The 26,026-nt window shown below is 35.6% G+C and overlaps 1 protein-coding gene and 1 long non-coding RNA gene across 4 annotated transcripts in view; both read left to right on the top strand.

Moving 5' to 3' along the window:
• The window catches only part of LOC116433344 (uncharacterized), a 492,012-nt gene that overhangs the window by 180,834 nt on the left and 285,152 nt on the right, over positions 1–26,026 (top strand). The window lies entirely within an intron of this gene.
• LOC143174426 (uncharacterized) lies at positions 1,422–3,846 on the top strand. Of its 2 annotated transcripts, XR_012998369.1 has the most exons (4): positions 1,422–1,625; positions 1,736–2,257; positions 2,742–2,879; positions 3,463–3,846. It is a non-coding gene; the product is annotated as an uncharacterized LOC143174426 (long non-coding RNA). The 2 variants fall into 2 exon arrangements; XR_012998368.1 differs by lacking the exon at positions 3,463–3,846 and having other exon boundaries at positions 2,742–3,431.

The raw sequence follows: 26,026 nt of genomic DNA, 5'->3' as shown, positions 1-26,026 counted from the left end.
CAGTATAAATTGTAACGATTGTTCCAAAAATTTCAATTATTTCAGTGAAGAATAACTGATAGTAATAGTAAGAAAAATCTCGGTTGTTCGAATGATTCTAAGCATACCACAAACATCGAACTGAAGAAACTTTATTGAAAGAATTGAAATGGATTTTCGTGCCGGATATTTTCCTTCGGATATAAAGAATTCCCTATTTTCGATCGCAGCTCTTCACGTGAAATGTTTGTGTGTCAGAGACGTGGGAAGGAATTTGTATCCAAAACATTTATTGATCCATTATAAGGAAAGGCTCTTCTGGGGTAGTTTATGTCCTCTATTCGTCTATTTGCATAATTCAACGTCGAATTGCCCGACCTGAAAGCTGGGAATAGATATCATGCAAGTAGCTCCGCCGCTCCATGTATCGAAGATGCCTATGAATTATTCACCAGCAGGTAAAATGCACATGATAATGCGGCGAATAATTAGCTGAAACCGCGGCAGCGAATTTCGAGGCGGAGACTCTCGAAAAAGTACGCTCGTCGGTGTGTTCTAGCTCGGTTCTAATGTATCCTGCCGATGCATTTAAGCGGAACGTGAACAAGATACTGTCGCTGGACACGGAAACTCGAGAATGATGACCGTCAATCGAATTCTGCACGCGAAGTCTTCGTCGAAATCGGTTGGCTTCGCGACCAACCCCCGGATGTACCGAACTTGAAGTAGATTTACATAGAATATGCTTCTCCGTTCTATAATGAGTTACATCCTGACTGAAGGAAAGTATTCGATATTTTTTATTTCCTACGCTTCATTATGTATCGTTTTCTATCTTAACGGTTTGATTCTATTTATCTATTCATCAATTTATTAATTTAATATTTTATTTTCGTAGGTGATCGTTTCAGTATTTCATTAATAATTATTTTATTATTTTAGAATGTTATTATCGTTTAACCCATTAAACAAGCAAGGCTTTATTCAACTTACTTACTTGACAAATTCAGTATTATTTAAATCATTGATACGCTTTAAATCACTTTATTTATCTTCAACCGTTCCTGCATAATTAATGACCCTCGGTAAAAACTCATTAATTAAAGTGTTTTAACTTCTCTTTGCTTTAATTTTGTCGCGATATATTTGCAGAGTATAAAGACATATTTAACCTGCTACGCGACAGCGATCGAAATTTGAAATAGTGAATAACCTTGCTCGCTTGACATGCGATCGTCGGAAGGTTAAAGAGGCCAACATAACCGACATTAGGTACATAAGATATTATCATTTACCCCCGAGGAGTCGACGCAATCGAAATACTCACTTTAAAGTTGAGACAAATTTCACTCGGAGCCACTTTTCTATTTACGGACGCCTGACGTGTGTTCTAAAGCTGTTTCATAGAATTAGAGTGGCAGTCTAATTCCATCACCTCTATGAATACAATCTCGCTTCCACGTTCGCCACGGAGAAGATAATTTTGTCGGCTCATCGGAATAAGGCCGGCGGACTATAAAATATTCGATTCGCCGTCTGGAAAACAGGTCTAACTACTCTCGCATTAATAGCACACCGTTCAAATGTCGGCAGAATTTTCGCGCCATGGACATATCGTGAATATTTCAGCTGAATATTATAGGATGGTAAATATTGCACAGTTTTGCTCACAAAATACCATACATTATTAATCGGTTTGGACGAAAACCTATAGAACGCACTGTTAAAAGTTCACTGAATGTACGATTTTGTGCAGAAATCGCTTACAGTCAGCCATCTCATTTTTCCGAGAGGCAAGGAAAACTGTGGGTCGATGTTTTTTGATATTTTCTGGAAACTTGGATAAGAATTAGTCAATTTTATAACAACAGATGAGAATTCTTCTAAAAAGCATATACATGTAGGATCCGTTTATTCGCCCGAGCCTTCCTAAAGGATATCCCGGGAATAAGGAACCCCGATGTCAGGATAAAATGATAAGAAATCGATAGAAGACACTAACAATGTATTAACAAGTATAATCGGTTACAGGCTTGTACGTTTCTTCAAAGCTGGACGCAGACTGACTCTTCCTCGCATACTCTCCCTCCCCTACACTCCCTAATCCTCTTTGCTCTTTTGATTGTTTATCTTTAGGCCGTCGCATACATCGTACTCTCCCGCTTTACTCCCCACGTACAAACACGTAGGCAAAAGATGTTTTTTTCAAACTTGAAACAGTTTGAAATAAACCAGGAGGAAAGGCATATGATACAGCCTAAAATAACAATAGAAACAGGTATGCAAATATCGACCCCTTGGAAATCAAATATTTTTGCGTGAAAATATATTTCTGCTGTTTCACCGTTTTCCTCTCCCTTTATTACAGTTGCAAGCTTTTATAAACTTCCAATATATCTGGGATTTTAATCCGATGTTAAAGATAACAATTGATAATTATCAATTAATTCTTAGTGATCCATTATATCGATTGCCTATTCTTGAACGATTAATTTCCTTTAATCGATGATTAACAATTTATTCTATTAATCACAAATATTATTCAGCGAATCAACCTAAAAATTGATAATCAATTGGACTTTCTCTCTAAATCAAATGCATCTTTCTAAAGACAAATTAGCATGCATTAAAATCAGTGTCTTACGTCTTGTTTTACTTTCTTCTTCTTGCGTTCGTGTCCATCAATGAAACAATTTTTTTCTCCTTGCACTCTAACCGGTACTACTTCCCATAGATTCTACATAAGTAAATAAATCAAACAGATCTGAGTCGATTAGCGCGGAACAATGATATGGAGCCATGGTCTCTTTCTTCGGACGGAGTGCTGCTTCATCAACGTCCAAAGGATTAATCTCCGCAGAGCCGTGCGATACAGCCAACGATCTCCCGAATCGATGGAAGTGAGTGGCCCACGTGATCCGCGTGGCAAACCCGGCGCGGTCTTAACGGGAGTTATGTTCGCGCGAGCTCACGGTTTTCGCGCGTCGGAGAGAAGGAGGAGATCGTCCACGTCAGCGGAAACCGATCGAGGGATCGTAAAATGCATTGCCGCCGGTTTTCAACGGGATTCCGTCGAATTGCTTTTCCTCATTATTAAACCACTTGACGGCACGAGGGTACATCTTTACGATGGAAATCGAGATCGTTCCCGTATGCAAACCACATTGAAACGTGTTGCCCGCGGAAATAGGGGAAAGGCTGTGCACTGCTTGGTACGCACGGCGTCGCGCGCGGCACATGTGTCGACTTCCTGACACGGTCTATGTATCAGCCACGTGTGTACGACTGGGGTAGGGAAGGGGTGGTGCCGGCACGTGACCGATCACTGAAAAACGTGCATTCCTAGGCAGAACCCTCGATCGGACCTTCCTCGTCGGCCTTGTATTACCTTCCCTCGAATTGAGAAATCGTCTCGCCGATCGGACGGCTGGGTATCCTCGAAATAAGCCGCGAGCTCGAACCGATAGCATCTCCGTGTTTCAGATAGACGTTTGTGTTGTGCGGAGATAAAGAAAGCCTTGCTCCAGCTAATCCTCTTCAAGAAGATTTTTAACATACCCGGCACGAATGAAAATCAGTTCTTAACTCTTTCGCTACGGGCATCGCTGCGAAGTCTTTCGTGTAGAACGGAGCGCCGTGTCAAAAGTGGGAATATCAAGCGCGCACAATTCTCGGCATTCGTGGCCCTTTCGTCTGAAAAACGCCGCTGTGACACTGCTTTTAGAAGCTAAATCATTTGTGTTCATAACAATGTGTTTGTAATTTTTCCATGAACGTATTTTTCTTATAGTTTGTATTGTATTAACTTTTGGCTCCATTTTTGTGGCCGATGACTATAGTCACCCGTCGTGTATAGGTGGCATATAGGTAGCGAAAGAGTTTACAATTTAACTGTCAAGTGAACACTCGTTAACACTGCTGTGCAGTCGAAATAGTTTTGTTTGAATCAAGTGGAAACTAAAATTCAAATTCTTTAGAACGATTGCTCCATTGTGTTTCTTATATTTTATACGTCCAAGAGAATTCGGTTCGTTCGATACGTCACCAAGGAATGAGTATTTCAGTTTATGGGAAAGATGGTGTCACTTGAAGTCGGATGACGCGGCAGTGATAGTTTTACAGTGAGCGGATTCCTATTTTTTATTGAAGATCTTTTTTGCTACAGTTAGCAAACCAGTACTGTAGTACCTAAGGCAATGCCGTGGTAATGAAGGAAATACTGCAGTTCCTAAAGTAATACTGTCGTTTTCAAAATGACAGCAAGATTCGCTCATGGAAACTATAGTTTCTATATCTGTTTCTATGTCTGTAGCAAATGTGTGAAGTTAACGCACTCACTGCAGGAATTTTTTTCACCGACATCGACCAAATAAAACATTTTTTTCTTGAATCTTCCACTTATATTTATTTTCGTATTTAAATTCTAGAATCCATTTACAGACCACCATGTGTAATGATACCTACTTATCGAAGGTGCGTGTAGTTAATAGATCCCATAAGAAGACAGATCCATTAATAACGAGATAGGCAATTTTAGATATTTAAGGTGAAAAAACAGCCAGGAAGAGGATTAAGTTAGGAACACGGAATCGAATCTTCTTCTAAGAGAGATGTATGATATATTAAGGGTAATAAATTTTACGTGGCCTTCATGGCGTAATGATTTATTTCTGAGGCACGAGCACGTACACCTTCACGCCCTTCCTTTTGCATTCTTCCGAATATTCTACGTGCGCAGACACAACTTTCATGGATAGAGATTCAACATTCTTTCGGGAAATGCATTTCCCCTCACGTGTTGAAATCGAAGAAGAAAATGAATTATCTTTTATCGATCTGAACAGAAACGATCACTCAACAATTCAATGTTCTTCATTCGGATGTTATGTAAAAATAAATGAAAACATAATGATTTGATTTTTCGATATGCGATATAAATCGAGTTTACTACGTATGTGCGTGCAATTCGGAAGAATTACGATTATGTATTTAGAAATGAAATCGAAATTTTTACTTCGTCAAGTATTTCACGTTTGCGGAACCTAAATAACCAAAACAGAACAACCAGCGTGAGACGAGTGTTACCAAGAGACATAATTATCCTCGTTATCGTGATACCGGAGTAACGCAGAAAAAAATGTTTCCAAAAAGTCATCGGTGGGAGTAATCAGAATTATCGGAGCGATTCGTCTAATTATGCTGATTAACTTTCTGTTTCATCGAACAAGAGTCATCTCGGGCACTCCGTGGACCGGCAAAATGAAAGAATTCCCATTAAAATGGCTGCTTCCATGCAGCCCTGTTCCGACAACGAAAGATTTACACGATACGACGAGCAATCTTCTGTCCCTTTTAGAAAAAGCCATTCCGAAGATGCGATTTCTCGTCGAGTAATTGCCACTCCGTTCAGAATGAAAAGAAATAAAGTACTTGCGAGATAAACTAATGCGATTATTCCACGTAGTCTGGCGAAAATAGAGCTTTCTCTTTTGGTGATCATCTTCCGCATTGTTTTAACGCTGTTACAAAGCAATTGACCGGATCCTTTCATGTCGGAAACAGGGGTGTGTGTTCTTGAAGATTCACCGGCACGGCGCGACGTCGCTGAAAATAGGATACTCCGAAGATCATAGACATTCGGGCATTAATTTCGAAACAGATTAACACGTTTACTCGCGACGAACCTCGTGAACGCCCGTTCCGCATGTTTATTTTGCATATTTCATCTTCACAAAATAGTTTAACGACTAACTCTAGATTAGCTTATTTTGATGAAGACACTTGCAAAGATAAATGTCAGATAAAATTTGATTTTGACGAGGATTAAAGGATAATAATGACAAATAACACTGTATTCGATGTCACTAAACAGATGAAGTTAATCGAATAAGTGTTCATTAGAATAATTATTTATTGATTATTTATATTATTCTCATAGCCCTGTAATTTTTTTGTGTTTTCATATGCATTACATTTCAAAGCGTAATCCTTTTCAAGTGTAATCATAAACATCGTCAGATCTTCACTGAGTTTTTTCATCTTGCACGGTTTCAACTATATTAACAGAAAAATTACGAGCACTTCGTTCCAGTATTCGTGCGAAGATATAGTCGATGCGGAATGTATTATACAACCAAGTCTTCGTGTACCTTTGAAAAGGTTCAACTCTTTCGCGACTATGGACGAGATATCTCGTGACCCGATTTCATTCCTTAAAAGTTAAGGACGAAAAATCTTGCTAATCGTTATCGTTCATCTGACGTTGCAAACGAAGGACATACCCTACAGTATATTTTACTTGATTTAATACACATGACTCTGTGAAGTACAAGCAAGTGTTTCATTTATTAGTTATAATTTCCATCGGAACTCGGTAGTAATAAATAAAAATACAATTTTCAACAAATAAACAAAGGAATACACGGAACCGGAAACATTTAATCCTAATAGATAAAAATCATCCCTTTTCCGCGTGCAATTAACAAATTAAGGAGATCAAGCTGATAGTGAATCATATATAAAATTTACTAAAAGAATTTTTGTTTTTCGTAATTGTATCTTGAAAGCTGATTGAAAAGTATTAATAACAAAATAAAGCTGACTTAATAATTGTTAATTATTAAATTCGAGACAAGTGTCGAGACAAGTGTAGGTTATCTTTACGTTGTCCCTTACTTGCAATGAATTTCAGCGCCCGAGATTAGCATATTTTTAACGATAATGGAAACATCTCAAGAATACGTGGACACTTAGAACCTCCCTTAATCTTCCCACCCGCCGGGGCTTGTGATCAGAATCATAAATTAACGTCACGCCGGGCTCAGCTGGAAGATACTTTCCAACGTTACTTGGTGAACGTGTTGCCGTTTGATATAAAGTAATTTTAATACCTGATTCAGTCTTATTTCCCTATTATTTCTTTTATCTTTAATAATACCTACAAACAGAAATGTTGGTACAATGTTTTATTTGTTTTTATTTTACTTGCCGTAGTACAGTGTAAATAAAAATGTATGGTTCCATATAACAAAACAGTAATTTAGAAAACAACTGATCACGAAAAATCTGACAGTAATGCTTTGTGACTTCAAGTTAATCTTTGTTTTTTTTATCAAAACTATATGTTTTCATATAGATAGACGTGTAGCATGTTCTACGACAAATTCGTAAACTTGTCATCCGAATCGTACTATCATTAAGCATCTAAAAATTATTTTTTATTTTCTCTATCGAAAGTAATAACCTTAGACATCGATACAATAGTTTATTACATTTCTACATAACACTTTTATCTCTCAAAGATTGCACAACTAATTTGCTAACTCTAATTTTCAATAAAAAAGACCAATGATTCCTAACAAAGCGAAGACTCGCATTAACCCGTCGTCAGCGGTCCATTCTGTTCACTTTGTCAGCTTTTTGTCCCGAACTCAAGGGGAGAATCTCATTTCTGTCGATGAACAATATGGTTTGCTTAGTATTTTTGGCAGAGAAAGATATCACTGTCTTTTATTTGAAACTTTGCGCACGTTTCATTGATATCATTGTAGCTTCAAAAAATTTCTAAAAGATTTGTTAACCCCTTGACCTACAACGTCGTGTCGGACTCGCGAAGAAAATTTTAAACTGAATTTGAGAAACTTAAATGTTATTAATTCTTTTTTAATTAAATTGAATAATACTTTTCTATTATTAATCGAATAATATGAAATTAATGTAGACATAGAATAAGCATAAAAATTTCGTAGCCTAAGAAATGATTAACGATAAAGTAATTGTATCGATCATAGTTAAGAAATAAATCATAAGGCAAAGCGGTAATTAAGAATTTGGATAGTGACATCGCCAAGATCTCTTTTCGAGAAGGTAGTACTTCAACAGAATAAGTCATCCTATCTTAAAAGTAATTTAACAGCTTGGCTGCCACGGTGGTTACTGGTAATCGGAACTTCCAAATCACTTGAAAACCATTTTAATTTGTCAGATAACGAATGTCGAGCAAGAATGGTTAACAGCGTAGATAGCTAAATAACAGAGTAACGTAAGCATTTCGATACCAAATAATAAGTAAATATCTGTTCTCTTTATCTTTGCTGCGAAGGAGTAAGCGATACATAAAAGTCTGAAGATTTCCGTGGCAGTGAACGTGTTAATGGAACAGAAAATAATGATCTTCAGTTGCTCACACCATAATCAAGCAGAGGCGACTGATCGGCGAGCACCATCCCGGAACGACAACTTCGCGTAGCGATGCGTGCGTTGCCTTTTTAGCGCGATTGCATTTCGCCTCGTCGGAGTTATGCAAAATTCATGGACCGTGCTGGTCGGCGAGGTGTTACGGGGTTAGTGGGAGCTTCATCGTGGCGCGCGGATGAAAAGGTCGACGAAGACAACGTGAATTAATTCAGATAGAGAGCCAGAGTGGGGGCTCGATACACACGGGCGAAGTTGCGAAGGATGACAGCACGCGAGTCGGCACGGAAAGACCAGGTGGGTGAGCAGCCGAGTGAACTTCCGGTTCCGGTGGAGATAATAGCGCGTGTCTAGAATGTATACCGGAGGAACACGTACAGCCGGACAAACTTTATGCACGCGTATAACAGCGTGTCCTCCCGTTTCGCAAACATCCCCATATTTCGGGGTTAATTATGATCCTCTTCTTTGAAGACAAAATCGAATTTTCTGATCTATAGGATCCGTTCGTTTTTCCTCTTAGACTGTGCTTATTTATAGGCCCAGTTTGCGTATATGGATGGACGACTTGAAGTAAAGTTGAGATAACGGGAGAGAGATAGATTCTGCTTAAAACATAGAACTTGAAACGTGACATGTAACATCAACATGAAACAAAGGTCATCATTAATGTTTTGAAATGATGGATATATACTTTGCGTTGTGCAAAATGCTATAAATGTGAAATAAAAGTTGATAACTAAACAAATAAAATGTACATTTGGATGAAAAATTCTGTTCCTGTCAGTTTGTGTGTATTCGATTGCACGAGAAGTTTTTCTCATAATTTTTCTTAAAACATCTTTTACAATCTTCAAAGTGAACTTCCACCACTATTTTTTTCAGTTGTAACGTTACGTATACGATTTCGCCATCAAAAACATTTCGACTTCAAAACAGTTATCTGAAGCCGGGACTCTATTTTGACATCGATGACATTCTAATTAAGACAGTAATGAACTGACTAGGAAAAACTTCTTGTGGTTCTTTGACCGAGAATATGAAAATTGGTGCTAATAGCAATGTATCATGATGAGTTGACCCATGATCTTTTGAGTATCATTATTTCGTGAGGTCGGCTTGATTCATTTTTGCGTTTTGTTCATACAGTATGTCTATAGTTTTGTTCGTTTGTGTTTTTATGCAACTTTATTCAGTAAGTCTTGAATAAAATAATGAAATGTGATTGTTTATGATTATCTTTTAAATCTGTGAGCATTCGATAAATTTTGTTTGATTGAATATTGCGAAAAAAGAAATGTTAGAAGAATTTGATTATCTGTTTTACAATAACGTGCGCGAGCTAATTGTTTGAGAGATAATTGTGGGGGTTAATTGTGAGAGAATTGAGAAGTAAATATTATTAATATAGTGATTTTTCGAAAATTATATGTAACAGGTAATGTATATAATCTGACTAAAGTTACATTTTATATTCGAAGGGAACATTAATTAATATTACTTTCTGTAGCCACTGTATTGTTAGTTTCTTTGAAAAACTACATCGTCCAAACGTTTACCGTCACGCTTTCCACACCTTCTGACCATCTTCGCTCTAAAATTCCTCATCTCTTGCTTAGTCATTTCCTGTGGTTTTGCTGCAGTTGCATGCAAGGTGATTAAACAATGCTTGGTCGAGGTAACAAGATGGTAGATTCAACCGTTCCCAATTGTATGTTGCAAGTTTCTATAGTGTTTTCTTTCGTATATCTTCATAAACTTTTTCATAGTTTCTTCTAGGTATCACGTTCCATGTTATATTTAAATGTGATTACGAAATAATTTTCTATTAATGTATATTTCAATTATATGTATTTAAAACCTTCAAATATACAGACGGAATATTTAATTTGTTCCAATAAATGAAACTTGAACAGAACATTTGTTAATGTGTAATATAGGTCAATGGACCAAAGAAGATGTTAATTTTATCTATCTGGTTTGTAAGACCAGATATTTTTTGTAACTTGGTTACACTGGCGTACTGAGTAAGTTTTAAATAATTGACAAGGCTTGGCTTGATTTATCGGATTGTGTGTCCCTTTATTTTCTTGTTGATAACACTTCTCCTAATACTATGATGATACTGTGATATCGCTGTCTTGATAAACTCTGGCTAATTTGTACAATCAAGCGTGTCTTATACTAATTTTGGAGATGAGGGTGTGTACTGTTTCGTGTGCATGTTGAAAGTGGGAAATATTTTCGTCCAATGAAGTTGTTGGGGGTTGAATCTGCTGTCTTGTGGTCACGCCTTGTAGGGTAAGTCGGACAGGTCAAGTCAGGTATCGTCAGTAGGAGTGAGGAGTACCGTTAGGGTGTAGTGAAGCTAAGCCGTCCTTTGTGTATTGAAAATGTCTTAATTTGTTTTTTATGGTGTGTCGAATGGTTAGGGTTTTATTATTACTTAATGTGTCCGGGCCTTTTTCTCTATTGTTGTAAAAACTAAATGTTCCTTGACTATGCAAACGGGACGATGAGGGTTATTTCTTAATTGTATGTATTCTTAACAACATTTCTACATTATTCGATTCCTTATGGTAGCAACAAAGTCAGGTATACTGAACGTTTCCTTGTTAGGTCACGACATTAATTTTCGAAATGGTTATTAGACTAATTGCACTTGGAGTTAATTAAAAAAGTCTACTTACATATAGGTACCACGTTTTAAACAATTTAAAGGAAATTAAGAATTTTAATCATTTTATAAATGTTGATTCTTAACAAAAATAAAGCCCGATACAAAAATGTTATTTTCGTAAAATAATTTAACTCTGACGCGCTTATCACTAAAACTATCAATCAGTCAAATTGACTTTTTCAAATGTTTCTATAGGAAGTCTGAGGGTGTAGCTTCTTCAATTGACTTATGATTCAGTTTGCATATTACTAAATCAATTTCTTTAGCAATTTCTCAGAGAAGCATTTGTTATTCTGCCAGTACTTGGGAAAGAAAAATTTAAGAATGGATCCATTTGATCCGTTTAATATTTAGTAGTTCTAGAGATAAACAAAAACACCGAATCCACTGGGAGAATTTCTCTGTTCGGTGGTGTGATTCAAGAGTACGTACCGCGACTTTCGCGATTTTTTGAATGCAGAAATTTCGTGGCGCCAGGTTGGTACATAGACGGGCGAGGAACGCAGTTTTCTCAGGTGGCGCAGTTATTTTCATAAAATATTCGCCGCCGGCAAACGTTCGACGCAGGAAAACCCGTGGAGGCGGCGCGTACCGACTCCGAAGGTATGTTTTCGCGGGCAATATAACAACATACCTAAATTGCATCAAAATCGCAGACATCGCGGAATTCGGTATGCGGTCTATAGCGGAATGCTTCCTTTTGCGGTTGGTCCGGACTATACACGTAAGAATTCACGGCGTTCTACCCCCTCCATACTTCCGTTTGAATCGTCGTCACAACGACGGCTCTCCTCGATTGCTCTGCCGCGTGTTTAATATCAATTACATGCAGAGTAATTACCAAAAATTCGAACATCCTTGACGGAAGCGTGACCTAGAAAATCATTCGAATTGTCAGAAATAGTGCTAACGGTTCTTTCATATTTTTGTGTGATTGAATTGAATGCAATTTTAATGCATTAACGAGATGTCACTGTTTTTATTTCCTTAACTGTCAGATATTTTCGGTAAACAGTGTCACTACCGAACTTGAAATTAAGTATTAGACTTGTTCGCATTTGCTTATTAAAATGAAATTGTTACCGTTCAATTCCTAGTAACATGAACTTTTCGTTTATGCAGAACCACCGAACCGTGGTTCTTAATACAAAAAAATTGATCGGGTTTAATTACGCTTTTCGTGAATTCGTCGTACCCGCGTCCCTCGTGAGCTCGGTAATTAAAAGACTAATTGTTTGTTAATAGTGAACATGAGATGAATTTTGTCGAATGTTCGAAATGTTTAAATTTAATATCAATTCCATGTCAAGTATTAGGCCGTCCTGTAAGTTCGTGCCGCGGTGTATTCGTACTTCTCGTGTTCCGTTTCGTAGTCTACTTATGGGACGACTTAATAATTACCAAAAATTGTGAATATTCGCGACGGAAGTGATGGCCGTGGAACTTTGGATTATTGGAAACCGTGTTAAGGGTTAATTCATTCGCCGAGTGGTGGAGAGAAGTCGACGATTTAATTTACATAACGAATGAAGTGTCACAAATGAAATGCATAGCACTTAAAATATTAATAATAGTAATTATTATTATTGTTATAGCAATAATATAATAATTGTATATATTAATAATAACTGGTCTTCATTGTATAGACATTGACGTGCAAGGTAATATCGGGAAATTGTCTTATGCATACTTACATACATTTGAAAATTCATTGATGCCAAGCCGGCTGTGGTTCATTATGTTGACGCGTACTTTGTTTCTAAATAGAGCTGTATCATTCAAGTATTTTGTAAGTGGTTGATATATAATTTTTCTTCGCGTTTGCTCATCTTTATTCACTTCTGAGTGTTTGTAATTTGGTGATGGAGTAAATGTATTTGTTAAGAACGGTTAGAAAATTAACACCACACACTTTTTCAGTTTCTGGTAACTAAGTCATTGTAATTGTGATTTCAATCACTTTATCGAATTACTAAAATAACTATATTCATTATTATACATACAATTTGATGCAATATTTATTTAATAGAGTGTTTTAAGGACTGCAAATTTCTAATATAATGGTTACGAAGGAATAAATTTCTGCAAATCATTCTGGCAGTTAAATTCTTATTTCATGTGAAGCACATGAGTTACGATAATTAATTTAACTAGCAATAAATGGTTGCGCTTGTCTTGTTCATTGCTTCGCTTATGTTTCTGTTAATGGAACCTAAAATTTGGAAGCTTTAATTAAATTCCAATTATTTATGTATCAGTTTTGCATCGTAATATGAATCGACAAGGCATAAGAATGTACCAATAAAGAAACTTGCCAGTGTCAGGTGATATTTCAGCTATATTTAATTATTCAAAAAGCAGAGCAATCAATAATGAATGTTGCGAATGATTTTTAATCATATTTCTACAAACTTGATCAGACAAACAATTAAAAATATTCTTTTATTAGAGAAAATAAAATAATGTATTAACGAAGGACAAGCTTTTTACAAACGGTGACTTTATTTAATACTTTACTTGTATTTCATCTTCAGAAATGTACATAAAGGTGTTATCCATTAAGAAGAAATCACTATTTTATTGGAGAATTCGACGAAACGAAAACACAGAATAGGATTTTAATGACGCTATTGGCGGTATGTTAACCCTTTGAGGTTAAATGTCGCTATTATGACACCATCACGCTTTCGTGCCCAGAACCGAAAGTTACAATAAAGGAATTTTATTGGAGGAAAAGACTGATGGCAGTTTTATATTTCTTCCTAAAATTTGATTCGTAACTTAAATTGTTTCAAATTTCTGCGTAAAATGTTCGTAAACTAATAAGTTTTTAATGGTTTCAAAAATCCACATCCGTGAGGGGAAAATTTGATTGAAATATCCTTCGCGATGAGGATCGCGCATTAAAATTAATAATACGCAATAAAGGACAGAAAAATTGGAAATTATTCGATTTAGCTCCAATCCACCATTAATTAACACGCAATCCAAAATTCCGTTAAATTGATTCTCTCTCTCTCTCTCTCTCTCTCTCTCTCTCTCTCTCTCTCTCTCTCGCTCTCTCTCTCTCTCTCTCTCTCTCTCTCCCTCTCTCTCTCTCCCTCTCTCTCTCTCTCTCTCTCTCTCTCGCAGCCGTTTATGAAGATTGATCCGGGGGAAAACTGACTAATTGATGAAATCGTAATTAACTAACGTCCATAAAGTTGCATCCATTCCGCGTGTGTCTCGTTTCTGGTTTTGTTTTATTTTTTTCGCGTGATATTAAAAACCGTAGAAAGCAAAGGTATTCGGACAAAATACAAGAACCCGCTGAAACGTTACGATTATTCGTCTGTAGCTCGAGAACGAAATTGAAATGCGTGTCTACGCGGGAATCCGTATCGTAGATACTTCTCTTCTCAACAACCACGCCAATTTTGAATACGTTTGGTTGATGCAGTCACAGACAGTATCATTTTGAGTGATATGAACGCGACATTAGTGAGATACATTTGTTTTTACCCACTTTTCCATTTACACGGCATTGCTTTTACGCTAGTTTCCTATTTACACGGTAAATTATAACACTATGTACGCAGTATTATTTATATGCGAACTGAATTTAGTGACACCGAATAAAATTTTCTTTCGTTATCTAAAATGTCTTTATTGTTATGTTTTCGTTAAGCTATGCGAAATAAATAGATATTTTTAAAACTCGTACCAGCTTTTGTTGCCTTTTGTACCGACAGGCTGTATTTACATATTCATTCGCGTAAAACGAATCTACACGGAACGGATATTCCGCGTAAATGGAGGGACAGTTGTTTGTAATTGAAAGAGGTCATTCGATATTCGTCTTACAGTTCAGATCTGTCTCCTTGCGATTTTCGTTTTTTTCCTCGGTATTGAAGAGGGCGTTTAACCACTTAACCATGGAATTTAGTTTGAAAAATCTCTCGTGCGTGCAGCAAAGTCAAGCAATGAAGTATATACTCGTTAAACGCAGTGCAAATGTACCTATAATATATTCTGACGAAAAACTAAAGCAAAGCGAAAAAGAATTACATGCGTGTCTGAAAAGATAACTAATCCATCGTTGAAAAGACTAGTATTATTTCCAGTTTTACGATGACGCGTATACTCGATAAATACAGTCAACTGGTTGAAGGTGTTCACTAGAAATCGATCAATAAAATCAAGGCAACAGTGATTTCCTCAATCAAAGGTTAGCATCAGAATGTTGCATTCCTGAAATAGAGAAACATGACCCATATTGGCAAAAACATATTGAAAATAATGGCGATTATGTAGAAAAATCCATGTACTTTTTCCAGATATTGAATAGTATTGTGATTTTCTGTTAGTCTCATTTTGATAATTACATTCCTCCCCGAAACAGACGAAACTTCATTACTTTTCAGCTGATTCTCCTAATCATAGTGAAAGAGGATTACCGCGCTGCGTCGGTAATGTTAATATGCGTCTCACATGAAGGAACGATTAAAAACACGTTCCAGTTACGGTATTGAAATAGTCGGACTGTTTGCACGGTTGCGACACGTTCGCTGAATATGCAGAAAGTGCATGCTTTATTTGGAAGCAAACGGCTCATCGAATTTGCACAAGCGTCGCCGACGCGATCGTGCAGGATTTAGATTGACCGGTCGCTACTGATCCTGCACGATTTAAACGTTTGGAAATGTTTCTTTCTTTTCCTAGCAAAGAAAATGGGTTCGTATATTGCACTTTATAGACGCATCGATTTCAGATTTCATCATGTTTGTAATAATATATGAATTTTATTAAATACTTCGGAATTTTCTATTTCACTGTGTTTTGCAAATTGGAAAGAATTCGAGTTCACATTTTCATGAAAAACTGATTAAGCGGTGGCAAATGTTTGTTTATATTTGGAAAATTTAATTGACTTAAATTCATTTTCAGAGAATTGAATTATAATGTACGGTGCACGACAGCTTATTAACTGCGGCTCGCTTCGCACACGCATTTGATTCATTGTGTTGTGCTTCTACTTTTTAATATATATGATATATTGAGTATTCACGAACAGGCAGTCAAGTGCAGCAGACAAATGAAAGTGTAGGAATTGAAATAATCTAATAAAACTACATCGATTTGGTGATTCCTTTAAGACGGTATTCTAGCGTGATGGATTAAAGGAATTTATTTCTTTTCGCACGTGTAGGAAGTATACATTTTGAAAAATGTACTTCCCAAAATTCAGAACGACATTCGAAAAGATAATGATGTTAGAGATCCTCCTGTGTGGCGTGGTCGTACTCCAACCAAAAGCTTTTAGGACCGTAAACGCATTTTTCTCGAAACTATATTTTCACAGTCATTTAACTACAAAAAGAGCATCAAAAATAGAACTGTAGGCTCAAAGTGCCGCCAATTTTTTAGTCTTCGGCACATTTTTTCCTTTGTAATATCCGCAATAGCAACAATCGTTTTATTTGAAAATTATTTGGATCTTTTTGTTCAAGATAAACAGAACAGCTGAAATCATAGCAACCAATAACCTATTTATTTCTGTTTCATACTCAATTTTGACGCGCTGCATGGCAACTATTTGTAAATATCATTCAACGTCAAAATTTCTAATCATCCTTAAAGTACACATCAATATTATGGCATGAAGCTTATGCTAATAACAATTACGAAATTTGTATAAATAATCCGTAACGAATCGTAAAAAATATTTGTCGCGCTAGAATATCCCGTTAATTATTTCAATTACAGAACTAGATCATTTTACGTACCTCTTCGGTTTTACAACGAACGAAAAAAATGTTAAATTGGGAGAGTATTGGTGAAGCTTCAAACATGCAACGGGCAACAGTTTGACATTCTCGAATTCCGAAGCTTACGCGAGGATCGAACGTGACATGGAAACAAGTGCACCAAATCTCGTTTGTTTCTGGACATTTAACAGAATGAAATGTCACACGTATTTGACAAAGGATGTCACAGGGACTTCGCGACATTTATCTCGTTCCAGAATTCAAGTTAGTTTGATTGTCTTTGACCTATCGTAACAAATCGTACAGATTACTTTCATCTTTGTTACCAAAAAGGTATTTCGGGAAAACAACTTGAAATTTTTCATACGTATTCAATAATACGCTCTAACGATATCACACTTTTCGTTATTGTAAGTTATTCTCGTCGTTCACAAGTTTTTCAATGATCCTAGATTTTATTATTGTTAGCTAAATATGAATGGAGTTGTTACAAAATTTATTTCACACAGGCAATGTAACCGAAGTATTTGAACGTTATTAATAATGCTTTGAACAATAGATTATAAATAAAATAAACATATATTCTTTAGTTTGATGTACTAAAATAGAGTGTGTTTTGTAAGTTTGAATAAATAGCAGTAAAGTGATCTAGTATGACTGTTTCTCACCACTCCTCGTGGCACACAGCAGTTTAACTAAAACACAGGAAACCCATTTTTTTCAACCATCTCAGAACTTCGACACACAGATTACAACGTCTTGTACCAGATTATAATATTCCCTCGAAACGTTCTTTAGCTGTTTTCAGTTTAGCTACTGCAAATGAGAGGTAAAAGTTTCGAAGTTCGCTTTCCTCCAACCGGCTTCTAATTACTTCGCAAGCTTCCTTTCATCTCCCTCTCTCTTTCTGCCTCTTTCTCTCTCGCTCTTTTTTTTGCTTTAGAAAATAACATCTTTACACTTTCTCCTCCCTTTAACTTTATTAAGAAGAAAATCGCGGTTTCAACGTGTTCGAGTGTACTTTACCGACTTCCTTAATGGAACAAATGAGAAAAGAAGAAAGAGATACGTTTCACAATGTGCATAATTGAGAATATTGAAAATGTTATCCTGGTATTTTTACGGTTTTCTCGCCTTTCTTTTTTTCAGGGCGACCAGCATTTCAACTTTCATTTTCGTTCACGCGCCGACCGCTTTAAACAGCATTAATACTTATCCTATCACAGTGTCCACGAATCGAAGCTTTTCATGCGAGCAACAAGTGTAGGGGAATGTCTATTACTGACTCCGCGTCCCCACGTTTCCGGATAAAATATCCTGATTCCCGTTCGCATTGTTTTTACGAGGTCCGTTGTCTAGGAAATGGCAGCGCACGCGAGTAAATTTGTACAGCCCTAAATCCATTCGATAGATAGTGCTGAATTTAACGAACGAAAAATATTTGTTTGACGATTCATTTCGACAAAACTTGTGAATAACTTCATCTGAAATCCGATTGTTGTAAAACAAACAAAGTTTCTATACTTGTGGAACTCGTTACAATGAACTGTAAATGCATATTCCACCTTTTATAATGATATTAGTAAAAACTCAGAAATCGATGGAAAATTCAATATGAAATTCAATCACATTTTCCATTGAATCGATAAAGTCAAAACTTGTAAAATTTGTTGTATCTTTTACCAGCAAGAAGAAGATACATGCAGACTCGTGTACATTTATGCGCTTTGTTACTAATAATGTTCCAATGAAAAAAATCGATTTACGTTTAATTTCATTAATTCAATTAGCGACTGGAATGCAAGCTCGTGTCAAGTGGCATTTCATTAGCATTTAATGAACGTTTATAACTTATTTCCTATAATCGACAAGCCTGCATTCAGTAATGGATCGTGTTTGTGAGTTCCCAAAGGAGTAATGACACACGCGAAGCTCCATTAGCAGAATTAAATGGAGACACCAGCATTCAAATACGGAAATGATTTAGTCGCCCGTAATAAACATTTACATCAACTAGCGGTGATAGCCAACATTTTTTTTTGAATATTGGGTCACATGAATTATATGTTACTTTTTGATTTCTACGTAAAGTTTCGAGTCACATAACGATTCAATGATCATCCCAATGCCATCGTTTTCATTCATTTTTAGATAAATGAAAGAAGAATTCAAACAAATTTTAAACTCTTCTTTCAGCTTTTTACGATACAGTAAGTGTTTGTAATCGTTTGTTTCTTTATTATTCGAAAAATAATTTTCCTTTAATATTTGTTTGCATTTTTTTTATACTGATAGACGGATTAAAAAAATATCCTTTGTCAAACATCCGAAAACCGCACTCGATAATTCAGGAACATAAAATAACACTTCGGACATTTAGTTTTAAAATGACGGAGCGTTTGAGTGCTTGAACGCTCGGATAACAAGGGTTATGCTATGTTTCGATTTCATATCATGCATTCGCGGTGCGTGTTTAAAAGTCTCACGGATTATGGCGTGTTCCTGGTACGTATGTAGCAGTCGCATCAGTTGTGTGACAAGCGTGGACTGACGCGAGCTGAATTTCCCACGTGGCTGGCTCGTACCGCCGCAATTTTATCACCATTCATCGTATGCATAACAATGTCATTGGCACGAGACAAGAACCGTTGTTCCCATGGAGGAAAAAATTTCTTGACATTGAGTGGAATAAACATTACACTGTTAGTCCGGAACACTTGTAATTACGTTCAATCAAACGGATACTACTTTAAGCTTTCGAATTTCATATTTCTCAATACTTATGATGTAACCGTACATTTTTGAATTTTGTTCGATTTATTAACTCGTTTTACTGTAATTTTACGTAGGCAAATAATTCAATTTTGTTTCTAATTTCATACAGCGATCGATCATTTACAAACTTACAATTTTATTGTTCGAACAACTGGTGGTTAGTGAACTGCGAATGTTTAAGAATTTATAGAAAATCTCAAAATGCCAAATTATCTAGGATGCATACGATGCGAGAAGATATGTAAGATAGCCAAAATGTAATGTCTTTTGTAATGTTTACTAAGGAAAACCGTTTTCTATCATAATTCTGTTCTTAACAGTTTGAATTTACACGAAGATCCGCAGTATATTTATTAGTAGTTGGTAGTATTTATTTCGCGATTACCTAATCGTCATATCATTAATGTGCTTCGCGTCCTTGACGAGTGCAGCTTATCCATTGTTCACTTTATTGTATAAAGCCCACAACAAGCTGGAGTGATTATTTCAGTGGCACGGCTCAACTTTTGAATTTTTTATTTTTTGAAATTATGTTGATACTGATACGTGCACAACATTTGTAAGTCTGCAAACAAACACGAGATTTTTACTATCGGCTAGGCTAACAGGGGACCATCGCGAAATGACAATCATCGATTTTGATGAAATTTTCCATGTAGCCCGGAACACTGAAAAATATTTGACACGTACAATTTTTTTCATCGGGAATCGTCCATGGCGAATCAGGGAGGACAGTCCCGAAAGGTTGCGGCGGAAACTATATTTAGTTGAATTCTTCGGAAGCTATCAGAACCGGACAAAAAAATTCAAATTGCAGCAACGTGTGTTTTTGAACGCCAAATTTTTCCGTTGGAATTCGTTCGTTCGAAAAATGTATTAAAAGTTAAAGATCTTTTCCAATATTTTTTCTGTGAAATGTTGATATATTGTCGTGTAAAATTACGCTCGCTATATAACGGATATGACGGTGTAGGGTTAAATTGCAATTTCGGTATTTCGTGTTGCAAACATTTTTCTTCCATTCGCTAGTTGCTCGTATTTTAACCGTGATGAAATTTGTAAACATGTACCTCAAATATGGTTATTTGTGAACAATATTAAACAAGATGCAAATGGTAACTGTTCATCAGGAGAATAATGAAGGAAATGATAGCAATCTTGTTGAATAACGGCATTAATGAAAATTATAGTATTTCTTGTTTTTAATAGTAACTATAGTAACTAATGGTAAATAAGTAAATAGGTTCATGCATATTCATTATATTTACGATGTATATACAGTAATATTATTGCTAAACTCTCCGTATTGGCGGTTCTGTACAAACTCCAGCGATTAATTATGATACAATTAGTTCATTAATACGATGTTTAGTGATTCCTTTCTTCAGTTGACTTAAGAACAGAGTATACCTATCTTCCGGAACACAATATTATTATCTGAACATAAAAATCGTACACTGTGTTATTTTGATTCTAACGATTCGAAATCTTTCGATGAAATAAAGCTAAATTATTTGATTAAGTGAAGAGAAATTAATTAAATACATGATTCGATCGTATAAATACCAATTATTGTTATCTAGTTAGGGAGAATAATTGATAGGAGATCTGGACTAATTATTTTCTAGACAAAGTGTTGCACTAACAAGAATACGTCCAGCTGATGATCTTCTAGAAATATTTATTCGAAATGTTTCGAACAGCTGAGTCTGTTTTAAAGGTATTTTTCTCGATAACTCCGCTTAGAAAAGATGATCGGCATCGGCAATGCTAAACGAGACTGCGAGTTTTCTTGGTGGCCAGACTTTATAGCTTCTAATACATCTCCTTATGGGCGATTTTGAGGCAGGCTACTGTGACCTATAACTTCCGGTTGGGTAAATATTATCCGGGCCATCATCGCATGCAGCCAGGTGCGAAGGCACGGGTCATGACGGTCCGTCGGAACGAAGGAAACTGTTGCACCCAAGCAAAGAAAGCTTCACAGTCCGGTGCATATTCAGTTCCCCAGACGCGTGCTACTTCGCCGATGTTATACCGGTTGATAGATGACGGGTTTGACTTGTAATCGACGCATCCGCTTAGCTCAACGTCACTGATGGAAGCGACTCAATTATCATTTTAAAGGTGTCGATCGACACCACCCACGATCTGACACCGATACTTTTCAAATACAACGACCAATCTTCTTTTTTTTTAAATTAATCGCTTCAACTCGAAGAGCAAACTGTTCTGTCGTGAATATTCTCTTATAGACAATCGAAGAATTATTGTAGAAATCTATCGAAGTTGGAAGATTTTACTTTTTTTACCGAAATATGCTTTAAGTGTCGATACTGTAATATAAATAAATATAATATCATAGTAACTTTGCTTTTGTAAATAATCATCGGTAATGTCAAAGCATAACATCACCGGTACATCCGATATAATGTTAGGTAACTTTTTCTTCCCCCTAAAAAACCGTGGAAAACAATCGGGCATTTGTAATATTTTACATATGTAAGTAGATATATTCAATTTACATGGGTGTCGTTCCAAAAAACACTTTTCATCAACATAATATAAAACATAAAATATAAAATATAAAATATAAAATATAAAATATAAAATATAAAATATAAAATATAAAATATAAGATATAAGATACAAGATACAAGATACAAGATACAAGATACAAGATACAAGATACAAGATACAAGATACAAGATACAAGATACAAGATACAAGATACAAGATACAAGATACAAGATACAAGATACAAGATACAAGATACAAGATACAAGATACAAGATACAAGATACAAGATACAAGATACAAGATACAAGATACAAGATACAAGATACAAGATACAAGATACAAGATACAAGATACAAGATACAAGATACAAGATACAAGATACAAGATACAAGATACAAGATACAAGATACAAGATACAAGATACAAGATACAAGATACAAGATACAAGATACAAGATACAAGATACAAGATACAAGATACAAGATACAAGATACAAGATACAAGATACAAGATACAAGATACAAGATACAAGATACAAGATACAAGATACAAGATACAAGATACAAGATACAAGATACAAGATACAAGATACAAGATACAAGATACAAGATACAAGATACAAGATACAAGATACAAGATACAAGATACAAGATACAAGATACAAGATACAAGATACAAGATACAAGATACAAGATACAAGATACAAGATACAAGATACAAGATACAAGATACAAGATACAAGATACAAGATACAAGATACAAGATACAAGATACAAGATACAAGATACAAGATACAAGATACAAGATACAAGATACAAGATACAAGATACAAGATACAAGATACAAGATACAAGATACAAGATACAAGATACAAGATACAAGATACAAGATACAAGATACAAGATACAAGATACAAGATACAAGATACAAGATACAAGATACAAGATACAAGATACAAGATACAAGATACAAGATACAAGATACAAGATACAAGATACAAGATACAAGATACAAGATACAAGATACAAGATACAAGATACAAGATACAAGATACAAGATACAAGATACAAGATACAAGATACAAGATACAAGATACAAGATACAAGATACAAGATACAAGATACAAGATACAAGATACAAAATATAAAATATATATAAATTCTTTTGTTCAGGACAATATTTTTCATTGTAAATATTTTCATTGTAAATATTTTTATTGAAAAACCTTTGCATAAAATAAAAGGTAGAACTATTTAATTTAAATATTTCAAGCGTTGCCATTTTATCTAAAATTTATATTGAATTATAAATTTTATAATTGTGCAGTGTTAAATCGACTGATATTTGCCATTTTGTCTGATATAGCAAAATTGTAAAATTTAATATCGAGTTTTATGTAATGTTATTAAATATGAAATATTCAAATAAAATAATTCTATCTCTTGTTTTGTACGTTATTTCCATGTAATACAATCAAGAAATAATTCAATATTTCATTAGAAAATGATAAATATGTGTCGCGTAAAGACTGTCAAGTGAAATGGGTTAATAGTTCCACAGTACGAGAACAATACCTAATTTCATCTCAAAAGCATTAACCTGTTGACTGTGAAATTTACTTCGAAAAATCTCTCGGTTTCGCGCAATAAAATAAACAAATAAAGTTTGTAAATACTCGTGAGATGCAGTTGTCTGGTTAAATAACATTCACATTTCATGAAATCCAGCTGAAATTCTTCAACGGAAAATATCAATGTCTCAGAAACATTAATCAACGAACGATTGAAGACCGTACAACTATTTTACAGAACGAAGTCATCGTTCAATGTTCACACGCTCGGACACTTCGAAGATACTCGACGTCGAATACTTCGCCGGGATTAATCAGCGTGTGCCTGCGTCGGACGCGTTCATTTCGGCAAACAAGTGGCTGGAGGAAAACGTGTGGGCGTTTAGCGCGTCACTGGACGAACCCCGGTGATTCGCATGTCAAGTATCCCGGCTACGATGACGAGTAATTTATCATCGAATCGGATATTCCGGCCGGAAACGGAATTACAGGTTCGACTAAAACCGGTTAGCCAATCCGCGGCCTCGTCGTTTGAACGGTATTTTTATTGTCAAGTGCCGGGAGCGAGCAATCCTCGACACTGCCACGTTCTTACGAACCAGTGGATTGTTTACTTACCGCTGGCTCGAGGCTCGTTAAATTACTTAATTAATAGAATTCGTAGTTGCACCGTTGAAATCCTTTCCATTACGGTCGACCTCGCCAGCTACCGAGTCGATGAATGTACTTAGTCAGAAGTAGAAATTCAACCGCAGAACTCTAAATTCTTAAAATCCTCTCTCCGTCCGAATATTGATTTTACGAGACATTTATTTATAGAAAGCAAATGAACGTCGACCGTACCGTTCGTTATCGGTCGACTGAGAGTATGAAGTTCATTATGGCCGAGATTTCGTTGGCTGTATCTCGTGTTGATAATCTTTGTTTAAAACGGTGAAATGTTTCTTTACCTTTGCCGAAGAAAACTTTGTAGAAACTATGAGCTCGTTTTCGTTTAATATTATTTTTATAATAAAAATATAGGTAGTTTGTTAATATACAATTCCATTATTCCATGACATTTCTCGACATGAGTTCTTTCATTTTCATTGAATGTTTAGTTCTATAAAACTTCTTCGTAAAATGTGGCATCACGTGAATTAATTATTTGATTGAAAATGTTTCTGCTTATTAGGTTGTTCATTGTGTCTGTCTAGCTGCATAGAATAGTTAAAATTAGAATACGATTGAAAACTTGACCGTGGCTTTATTCCAGATCAATTCCTTTGGAAGGTGATATTTAATATTCCATAAAATGTACGTATGTATTAATAAATTCGTAAATTTAAATTCGAATGATAAATGAACCGTCTTCATAACGATCTTACAGAAGGGAAAAAATTCTTTGAAACTCAATTCACACGACCGAAGAACGGTACGTCGAAGTGACCGGTTCGCCAGAAAGTTTGATTTCATCTCAATAATAAACTCGGCTTTTCTCGTTCAACTCCGCTTCCGATAATTTAGCTGGTCAAATATCTGCAGCACTTAATTACACGTTACCGAACTTCCCGGCGAACTTGAACTAATTATCAAAAACTTCTGGACCCGTGATGCGATAGGGGTACTGCGATTGCTGCGAATTAATTCATTCTCCGATGGAACAGTATCGAACGACTCTCTTTGACTGTAATTTTCATATTTATTTACAAATGTCGATTACATTTGGAACAATGTTTATCTTTCCTTCAGGTATTTTCTATTTGGAAAATTACTTATGGAAAGATATTTTCACTTTCCTTGTTAATAGTCATTCTGATGATTGAGCAAACGTGTTGAGTTTTGTGAAGTAATATCAGGAAAGTATAATTAACCAGGATTTTTATAGTATGCAGAGTTCCTCATTTCCTTAGTCCAAGAACAATAAATTATAGTTGTAACAATATATTAAACGTGTAATTGTGTAAAAAAGGTGACAGTTCAACATAATCTGTACCATGATAATGGGATTTCAATGAAAATTGGAATAGAAAGAGTGGTGCCAGTGTTCTTTGAACGCATTACGCTTTCTGAATTGTTTTTGTAGAAAACAAAAGATATTATGATGAGTATAAACGTCATCTTAATGCTTGGAATTATACTAATTCATTCAACGATGAATTAATTAATTTTTCTGATAAACATGTCTTTCTTCTTCGCATTGCTTTGGTTTTTCATTACAATGTACTCTATACTCTGCATTCGTCCTGCGTTTGACAAGTACGCATTTCATTATTTTTTATTCTAATGCGCGAAAACGAGAGATTTTTCAAACTCATTTCCACACAGTTAACAGATTGACACATCAATAACGGCTGACACTAATTGGCGTTTTTCATTCCACAAACATTGGAAATATAAATAGTCACGAATACGGCTGTTTAAAAATGATTACGTCATCAGTATATTTCGATAAAACACTTCGTTTAGCAAACTAATTACATTTTTTTAAATAGACGCATAGCATCAGCATATGGGATATAAAAGATCATAATCACTAGACTGCGAATGTTTATGCATTCATAGGAGCTTCGGGAGTGCAAA

Source organism: Nomia melanderi, chromosome 4, assembly GCF_051020985.1.
Source record: "Nomia melanderi isolate GNS246 chromosome 4, iyNomMela1, whole genome shotgun sequence".
NCBI classification, from domain to species: Eukaryota; Metazoa; Arthropoda; class Insecta; order Hymenoptera; family Halictidae; genus Nomia; species Nomia melanderi.
Note: the sequence above shows the minus strand (reverse complement) of the source record. Positions and strands in the feature narration are given on the sequence as shown.